This window comes from Schistocerca gregaria, chromosome 1 (genome assembly GCF_023897955.1).
Source record: "Schistocerca gregaria isolate iqSchGreg1 chromosome 1, iqSchGreg1.2, whole genome shotgun sequence".
Taxonomy (NCBI): domain Eukaryota; kingdom Metazoa; phylum Arthropoda; class Insecta; order Orthoptera; family Acrididae; genus Schistocerca; species Schistocerca gregaria.
The window spans coordinates 348,915,972-348,926,492 of NC_064920.1; positions in this window are offsets into that span (position 1 = coordinate 348,915,972).

The following is a 10,521-nucleotide window of genomic DNA, read 5'->3' on the forward strand; positions in this document are numbered from 1 at the left end:
AACAAAAAATAGAGGAACATTAAGGTGGTGGTTTTTACGCTTCAGGTGTTCTACGTAGTCTCTCGCCAGTTGAGTGCAACGCAGAGAATGTTTATACAACCTTCTTTGGAATGTTGTTCAACTCGCGTGTCACATCGACGTGAGTACCGGTTAAGTCGTCAAAGCGGTGACCCTTCATGTGAATTACTGCACTTTGTCGTTTTGTTGTATGTATGTATTGATGATTTTTTTCCAGAAAAAAACTCTTCACGTTTTACATTTCAGTCAAGTCGCTGAAGGCGTCCATGCGAGTTGTTCATGTTCCGGTGTCAAGGTGTGCAGGACAAACTTTGCATACACTTTTCTCTTCTTCGAGATATTTAGGACAGGGTCTTCATTTAGAGAAGTTGTTCCATTGCCATTTGTCACATAACCTTACGCCACAGCCGAACGTCCAGTACTCAACAGTGCCAGCTCACAAATGACTGTCGAATGCGCATTTTTTGTTTACAGCTGTTGGTTCAAGCTGGCACCGTGTTTACTGCACTGACGTCGCTCGTACCCCAGGAATAAAAATCAGTCTTGGAACTTTTTGGAGACCTATGTATGACATTGACCATCAAATCATTCATACCGAATTGTGAATTTGAGGTTCGAGAGAACATGCGGTATAAATGATTCTCATGGCAGTGCGTTACGCGTTTCGTTTCAGTAGATAAAGCAGCATTGAATCTTTAATTCCGATATTTTAATTTAACTCTTACACTGATCCGCCAGTACGCTATGACCATCGACCTACTATCGATATAAACCCGTCCAGGCGATAACAGCGTCACTTGGCGAGTAATGACCCCAGGTCAGACACACGCACGGTACATGTAGTGTCAATAAGCGTGCTGCCCGTGTGTAAGAATGGGGAAGGCGCGCGATCTATCTGAGTTTGACCGAGGTCAGATTGTGGTGGCCCAGAGTTTGGACACGAGCATTTTGGAAACTGCACGAGTTGTCGCGTGTTCGAGGATTGCTTTGGTGAGTACCTTCAACATGTAGCGAAACCAAGGTGAAACCACGCCCAGACGTCGTTGGGTTTGACGGGCACCCCTCCTTACAGACGTCGGACGTCGTAGGCTGGCGGGAACAGGCGGGAACTGTAGTGGAACTAATATCAAACTTTAAATCGCAGCAGAGTACAAGTGTGTCTGAACACACAGTGCACCGCACACTCCTGCCGACGATCCATGCATACGCCAATGCTAACACGACAAATTGGCAACTACGGCCGAAATGATCACGTGGCCACTGGTATTGGACGATGGCGCAGTGGCAGTGTTGCATGGTCTCATAAATCCCGATATCTTCTTCACCATGCCGATGGGAGTTCACGAATCCGTCGTCTTCCATGGGAACCGGTCCTTGGCACCTTTACTACAATATGGAGACAAGCTGCTGGTGGCGGCATTATGCTCTGGTGAACATTGACCTGGGCATCTAGGAGTCCACTGGAGCTTATGCAAGACACAATGATGCCCAAGGAGTATCGTACACTGCTTGCAGACCACGTACATCCTTCCAAGGCGATCGTGTTCCCCGACGGCATTGGCATTTTTCAACAAAGTAATACACCACATCACAAGGCCTGGAGTGTGTTGGAGTGGTTCGAGGAACACAGTGGCAAGTTCAAATTGACGTGCTGGCCCTCAACTCGCCAGTCTGAATCAGATCCAACACATCTGGCATGTGATTGAACGTGGAGTCTCGGCTCATCCTTTCCTTCCGCAGAAATTACGAGGATTAGGCGACTTGCAGGTAACAGAGAAATGAATCTTCAGATTGTATGTTCGCACCGAAATGGCAGCACGTCATTCTGGAAATAAAAATGTAGTTCATGGGGAGAAGGTTCACTAATACAGTGTTGTCGTCGTCAATTTTTAAAGTATTGTAAGAAATCTCTGCACATATTTAACTAATGACGCGCGTGTTCCTCGAAAAATAAAGAAGAAAAGAAAAAGGGAGATGTAGCTGCTGTAAATGTTAGTTTCAGTAGTTGATTTTCTGTTTCACATCTCAGTGTGCTAGCTAACAATACACAATATTTTCCTTTTTGAAGATTGCTAGGAAACAACGAAATTTCGATATACGTCACCTAGGTGTGTCAGTGTAAAGTTTATGGAAATTCGTGATCTGTCACTGCAAAAAGCGAAGGAAAACAGAACAACTTTGAGCACAGATTCTGGATAAAATACTACCTTCTATCATTTTTAGGTTATGACTTACCATTCTAAGTAATTGCTCACTCGTACCTGTAGTTTTACTGTATACGGCTTGACAACCATTACGATCATTTCATTACGGATGCACACTCGACACTGAACTGTTGCAGGGATCCAGCGTAATGTGGCGAGCAATGAGTGTGGTGGGCAGGGAGCGCTACGTAAGCAGTGTGCGACAGGTAGGGAATTAGGGTTGGATGGAAAGCGTACTCAGGTAGGCGAATACAGTGCGTCTACGACGTTGTGGCGGCTCGGACGTGCCTAGCGCTCCAGCCGTGTTCCTGTAGCCCGAGCTTTGTTCACATACACAAGGCTTCGTATAGCGGTGCATTGTCTGCTATAGAGCAAGGTATCTCTTTCTTACAGGAAGGCGGGAGTCCAGTTCACATTCGATGTACAATAACCAACAAAGCTCACAAAAAGAACGTTTCATATGCGATGTGGAGAAGCTAGATTAGCTGATGGGAATCCTCCTGTCCTCAGTGTCCAGCGTCGTATACGTCAAAGTTATAGACAAAGCAACCAGCGACGTCATTCGTCGATCCAACGAAGGTTACCGTTTTTGTCACGTCGACGGGATAGCGGATGTGGTTCCTGTTGACCATGATGGTCTCGGAGATAGAACGGTATGTATATTCGAACTTCCATTCGAAGTTCCTGCGGACATGGTTATTAGCACCCAAGTAAAGATCTAAATGCTGCGAGTTATGCTTCGGGCAGCCGACGTCGACATAGTTTTTCTGTAGGGGATCGAAATGGAACCACAATGGATTTTTATGGTTATGACGTCTATCGTTTAACAGGTTTCGACAGTAGCGGATCGGAATGGTAACACAATGGAGCTTTATGGTTATGACGTCTGTCGTTCAACAAGTGCCGACAGTAGCGGTGGCATGGCCATGCTGTAACGAGGAGGAATATTGACAGAAGATGAAAGTTTAGCATCGATACGTGGCGTAGCCCTGACTGTAGGGGATGTCCGTTTAGTGAATGTTTACGCGCCATCAGGCGCGGCGAAGAGACATGAGCGCACAACATGGTACGCAGAGGAAGTGTCGCCTCTCTTTCGAGGACGTCAAGGGAATTACATTGTCAGTGGTGACTTTAACTGCGTTCTGCGTCCCGAAGACCAACCCACACTGTGTCACCTGCACGGCTGGTTGGCGACTGTGCGCAGCATGACACTTTGGAAATGAAGCACAACGACAGACTTGGATATACAAACCATACGAACCATTCAGCTAGTCGATTAAGGGTGTATATGATACGTGGGCTACGCACAGCGACGTTTGCAGCTGATGTGTGGCCTACGGCCCTTACAGACCACAAGGCTTACATATGCACCATCGCTCTGACAAGAGAAAAGACATGTCGCAGCAGGGGTTTCTGGAAACTCAATGTTACCCGTCTGCGTCATGAGAACGGTTTCCTGGAAGTTGAAGACACATTGTGTCAATTTCAATGGCATCAACATACGTACTTTTCAACGCTTAAATAGTGACTCTGTTGTATCAAACCGGCTTTACGCAGAACATTCACATGTTATGCCCAAATAAGTCACGATGGCAACAGACGACTTCTGAATTTTATTTCAGAGCCCTACGTGATATGATGATGCAAACGACTGTCAGCGGGCTGATCAACATATCAAAGCACAGTACGTGCGAGAATGCTCGATGGATTACGCAACGACCGACCCTCATTACACTATATGGTGAGAGAAAGGCGCCTGCGGCGAAGTACACATATACGGAACGTGGTCGATGGACTGCGGTTCACGTTACATAAGGACATCAGACGTACTTACACTCATCACCATCGCAGTTGGTATGCGCAGGACCGACTGGACAGAGCAGGATTCGCAGGCGTGCAGAAGTGCCAGCGGCCGAGCATTATCCTGAAGTGGACGATCTTACAACTAAAATTACCGTAGACGATCTGCACACTGCGCTAAAGTGTGGTGCGGTAAACAAATTTCCTGGAACGGACGGATCCCCTCTTGAGTTCCACTTCATCTTTCCTGCTCTCATAGGACCGACGTGGATACATATGTACAATGAACTCTTAACACATACCTTACAGGTCCCTACCGAATTCACACAGGGTATTATGATACCCGTTCCAAAAGCAAGTGGCAGTCGTAGACCAAAAGACTAAAGGTATTTGACATTATTGAACGCAGGGTAAAAAATCTTTGCACATATCCTTCGCGAACGCCTTCAAGCGGCAATAAAAGGGAAAATACATTTAGATCAAACGTGTCTAGGTGGGAAGAGCAACATGTACACTGCGCTAGGGGCATGCACGGATGTCATTGCACTGACGTCGTCATGCGAGTTACGAGGAGCACTGTAGCAGAGGATTTCGACCGTGCTTTCGGCTGGGTGAACCATGTGTTTCTCCGTGAGGTCATGAAACGAATGGCATTTCCCGTTACGTTTGTGGACACGAACTTTCGGTTGATTCTCGGCGCGCACTCGAGAGTGTTGGTGAACGGTCCTAGCTCAGAACCTATGACGATCCATCGCTCAGTGCTGCAAGGTTGCCTCTTTCGGCCATCTTGATTTCAGTTGCTCTTGAACCTTTACTACACGGCCTCTGACGTCGCCTTGAAGGCGTCCAAGTACAGACCGTATCCTTTCAGTGCCGCGCGTAGGTCGACGGCGTCGTCCTTTTGGTCTATCAGGAGACGAAATCCAGGTGGTGCTGGAATGGCTTCAGCAGTAAGGAACGGCTGCGAGTAGTGTCACTAATCTACGAAAGACCGATGTATGGAAGAGGACAGAGGTCTGTCACCAGGGATAGCAAAGTCCATTACCATGGTGCCCCCGTCAAGTGTTTCAGATTGGTGTTCCATGGAAACATACGAAGTACAGAGGCGGACAGTTATCGTCGTCTACTGCTGCGGATTCGCGCATGAGTAGAATACGCACTGAGTGCACCAGATATGTTCCAGTCTGCACAGTTTGTCAACATCTGAGCGGCACTAAAAACTGGTCATTCGGTGTATGTACTACCGACGCCCGCCGATGTCATGTCAAGGTTACAGTCTGCTTTGGGACATGTGAATGCTGATCTCTTTAAAATCCGCTGCCACAGAAAGAAGGATGCATCGGACCCGTAAACGTGAGGAACCGCACGTGAGATATTTCTTACTACTATGCAGAACTTCTGAAGAACAAACCACGTGGCACTGTAATAGTCAAACTGGCCTCCAATTCACTCCGTCCACCAGTCACTGATGGCCGCATTATGGCACCGCTCGCTCACCTTCGGGACTTCTTCGTCGATTACAGTTACACTCGGGTCTGCTGGCCGAAGACTAGGCTGCTCCCACCGAAAGTCGTATATCGTGGCTTTCTTCAACACACACGGTAATACAGTGCTCATGTCGTTCTAGGTGCTTCAGTCTGGAACCGCGTGACCGCTACGGTCGCAGGTTCGAATCCTGCCTCGGGCACGGATGTGTGTAATGTCCTTAGGTTAGTTAGGTTTAATTGGTTCTAAGTTCTAGGCGACTGATGTCCTCAGAAGTTAAGTCGCATAGTGCTCAGAGCCATTTGAGCCAATACAGTGACAGAGAATATAAAGAGCACTTCATCTGCGTTCTCTTCCAACGGACGTACGTGCGTTGTGGCACGTTTGGTGAACGGCGAATTCCCGAATCGTCAGCAACTGCACTCTACTCACCTGGTCGACACACCAATATGCTCCCTCCCCCCCCCCCCCTCCCCTTTTCCCTGAGCGGTCGTCGACTCCAACGAGCATCGTTTGGTTGGTGGCACTGCAACTGAATGCTGGCTTCTGACGAAGAAAATGTTGACCCTTTTATTGAGTACGTCGCAAAGGGCGAATAACAGTGCCGACCTGCTGTTCTCGACAAATTACGCTTTCCCACCGCCAGGACAGACGCCTTAAACTGGATAAATGGCATGTCGACGTGTTACCTGTATCGCGTCGATGACAAGGACGTCTTAGACTTCCGGCACATACTCCGAGCAACATATGATCTTGCAGCGACACGTGAACTACACAACATATCTTGTCAATTATTTGGGTTTGTTATTCACGCATCCTTCGGCTAGCTAGAGTGTTCCGGGTGTGAAAAGTGAAATGAGAAGACTGATCATGCTTCAGGTACTAATGTTCATGCCTGATGTGATCAGAGCCGGCCGGTGTGGCCGAGCGGTTTTAGGCGCTTGAGACTGGAACCGCGCGACCACTACGATCGCAGGTTCGAATCCTGCCTAGGGCATGGATGTGTGTGATGTCCTTAGGTTAGGTTTAAGTAGTTCTAGGGTACTGATGACCTCAGATGGAAACAAACTTGTGAGTCACACATACAAACTATGCACTGTCCTACATTGCGTCGCCTGCGTCCCGATGTGCGCCTGGCCTAAAACAGTGGGTCCCAACCTTTCTTAGACCACCATCCCTGAGTACAATGAGACATTAGCTAGTACCTCCCCGCCGGCCGGAGTAGACGTGCGGCTCTAGGCGCTACAGTCTGGAGTCGTGCGACCGCTACGATCGCAGCTTGGAATCCTGCCTCGGGCATGGATGTATGTGATGTCCTCAGGTTAGTTAGGTTTAATTAGTTCTAAGTTCTAGGCGACTTATGACTTCAGAAGTTAAGTCGTATAGTGCTCAGAACCATTTGAACCATTTTAGTATCTCCTCCCCTCCCTCCCGCACGTCATCTGTTGCCCCATACCCCGTCCCCCACATTATCAACAACTTTAGCATCTAACCAAGAGATAAAAGATTTTTAGTTTGTATGTGTGTGTGCGTGTTGTGTGTGTGTGTGTGTGTGCGTGTTGTGTGTGTGTGTGTGTGTGTGTATGTGTGTGTGTGTGTGTGTGTGTGTGTGTGTTGGGGGGGGGGGGGAGGGGGCAACTGATTCGCAGATAAAGAAGCTAACTATTCACAGCAAGCGTCCACACTTGTTACAAAACATTTCTGCCTGCATAACCTCTGTCCATTGTGGCATATGCTTGACCTGCACACTGCAACCCCATCTAAAATGAAACAGCTTAAAATGTGTGCACTGCACGTACTGTTCGTAAATCACTTTATTTCTGCACTTCTTACTTCTCAACTGGCAAAAATTGGAAGACTCAGGATGGTAATGCTTTGTGTCTGAACACAGCCACTTATAGCAAAACTAAAAATGGTAATAATAATATCACTGGGTACAGCACTATAGCAGCCCTCAAATAGTTAATGCTGTGCCGTGCTGTCAATTAATTCATTTAACCTACACTACTGGCCATTAAAAATGCTAAACGAAGAAGAAATGCAGATGATGAACTGGTATTCATTGGACAAGTATATTATACCCGAACTGACATGTGATTACATTTTCACGGAATTTGGGTGCATAGATCCTGAGAAATCAGTACCAAGAACAACCACCTCTAGCCGTAATAACGGCCTTGATACGCCTGGGCATTGAGTCAAACAGAGCTTGGATGGCGTGTACAGGTACAGCTGCCCATGCAGCTTCAACACGATACCACAGTTCATCATGAGTAGTGACTGGCGTATTGTGACGAGTCAGTTTCTCATTCACAGCTGACCAAACGTTTCCAATTGGCGAGAGATCCTCAGAATGTGCTGGGCAGGGCAGCAGCCGAACATTTTCTGTATCCAGAAAGATCCGTGTTGGACCTGCAACATGTGGTCGTGCATTATCCTGCTGAAATGTAGGGTTTCGCTGGGATCGAAAGAAGGGTAGCACCACGGGTCATAACACATCTGAAAAGTAACGTCCACTGTTCAAAGTGCCGACAATGCGGACTAGAGGTGACCGAGACGTGTAACCAATGGCACCCCATACCATCATTCAGGGTGATACGGTAGTATGGCGATGACGAATACACACTTCCAATGTTCGTTCACAGTGATGTCGCCAAACACGGATGTGACCATCATGATACTCTAAACAGAACCTGAATTCATCCGAAAAAATGATGTTTTGCGATTCGTGCACTCAGGTTCGTCGTTGAGTACACCATCTAAGGCGCTCCTGTCTGTGATGCAGCGTCAAGGGTAACCGCCGCAATGGTCTCCGAGCTGATAGTCCATGGTGCTGCAAACGTCATCGAACTGATCGTGCAGATGGTTGTTGTCTTGAAAACGTCCCCATCTGTTGACTCAGGGATCGAGACGTGGCTGCACGATCCGTTACAGCCATGCGGATAAGTTGCCTGTCATCTGGACTGCTAGTCATACGAGGCCGTTGGGATCCAACACGTCGTTCCGTATTACCCTCCTGAACCCACCGATTCCATATTCTGCTAACAGTCATTGGATCTCAACCACCGCGAGCAGCAACGTCGCGATACGATAAACCGCAATCGCGATAGGCTGCAATCCGACCTTTATCAAAGTCGGAAACGTGATGGTACGCATTTCTCCTCCTTACACGAGGCATCACAACAACGTTTCACCAGGCAACGTCGGTCAACTGCTGTTTGTGTATGAGAAATCGGTTGGAAACTTTCCTCATGTGAGCAAAAAAAAAAAAAAAAAAAAAGGTACAAATGGCTCTGAGCACTATGGGACTCAACTGCTGTGATCATCAGTCCCCTAGAACTTAGAACTACTTAAATCTAACTAACCTAAGGACATCACACACAGCCATGCCCGAGGCAGGATTCGAACCTGCGACCGTAGCAGTCGCACAGTTCCGGACTGCGCGCCTAGAACCGCGAGACCACCGCGGCCGCCCCTCATGTGAGCACGTTGTAGGTGTCGCCACCGGCGCCAACTTTGTGTGAATGCTCTGTAAAGCTAATCATTTGCATATCACAGCATCTTGTTCTTGTCGGTTAAATGTCGCGTCTGTAGCACATCTTCGTGGTGTATGAATTTTAATGGCCAGTAGTGTATATAATCGGAGTCAGAATCTTACAAAGTTTCGATAATAGTAATGATCTCTTTGAGGTAATTTGGTTTCGTGACTCAAGTATAGTTAAATCGTTTAGTTTCTACCTCTCAGAAATTTCATTTTACCCCCAGCTTGGGAACCACAGTTCTAGAAGGAAGGAAGGAGGTCAACAGCTCTGACTGATGCCAGACTGTCATTGTCAATAGTACGGCTGTGCTTTAGTAACTGCGATGTACAGTGTTGTTTTTAGTGTCGGTCGATGATTACTGTTTTTGTACGAGTTAGAATTATTACAGTCGTTTTTATGACGATAGTGCGAGGTCGGATGTATCATAACAGTTTCTGATGCGTAGTGGAAGAGCCTGGAGATTCCGATAAATTTTGAACATGGTAAAGTTCATGAAACTAGTTTCGTGTAAACCCATTACTGAGTCCACTGTATTACCCGATCCTGTCCGCACAAGAAATCCTGATTTTGAATTAATGTTATACAGTTTCGGCAAACCAATAAATATTATGTTTAATGCAGTAAGTTAAATATTAAACATAGTAGAGACGATAAGTGTATCAGCAGGCAGAGTTTGGACATGTAAACCCTATTACCCATAACGTTTGTGTCGTACCATACAGTGGTTATGGAAATGCCGTGTGGCTAGGGACTCCCGTGGGATAGACAGTTCGTCTTGTGCAAGTCTTTCGAGTTGACGCGTGTCGATGAGGATGAAATGATGATGATAAGGGCAACACAACACCCAGTCCCTGAGTGGAGAAAATCTGCGACCCAGCCGGGAATCGAAGCCTGGCCGTTGGGTATGACATTCCGCCGCGCTGACCACTCAGCTACCAGGGGCGGACCATACAGTGGTGAAAGACTGGCAGAAGGTCGAGGTCAGAAAGACATGTGCAACTGAAGTAAAAAACTGTAGGGACTGATATCTGCCCCAGCTTATTTTGTCTGCGAAGTTCTTAGGGAATCACGTAGAAAAGTCAAGAACTCATTGGTTGATCCATTGTTTGATGATCGTAAGTCCATTAGTTGACCGGTCAGTATGCTTCGTGAACGGGCCAAGTTCGATTCGCTGCACCCTTAAGGATATTTCCTTATGAAAGAATTGGATTGGATCAACTTAGTCTTATGAAATATTGTGGAAAAATTAGTGGTTTTGATTTAGAAAGCTTACATTAACGGCCGGGAGGTGTAGGGATATGCTGAAGACGTGCATTTATATTACGCCCAGGGCAGAACGTGAAGCTACGGTTAAAAGTTATCGCTTAGTCTGGTAAGTATCGTGGGAGAGGTTTTCTGAACTATCGTTAATGTTTCCTGAGGGAAAAATGTCTTCTTTCTTTGGTTCAAATGGCTCTGAGCACTATGGGACT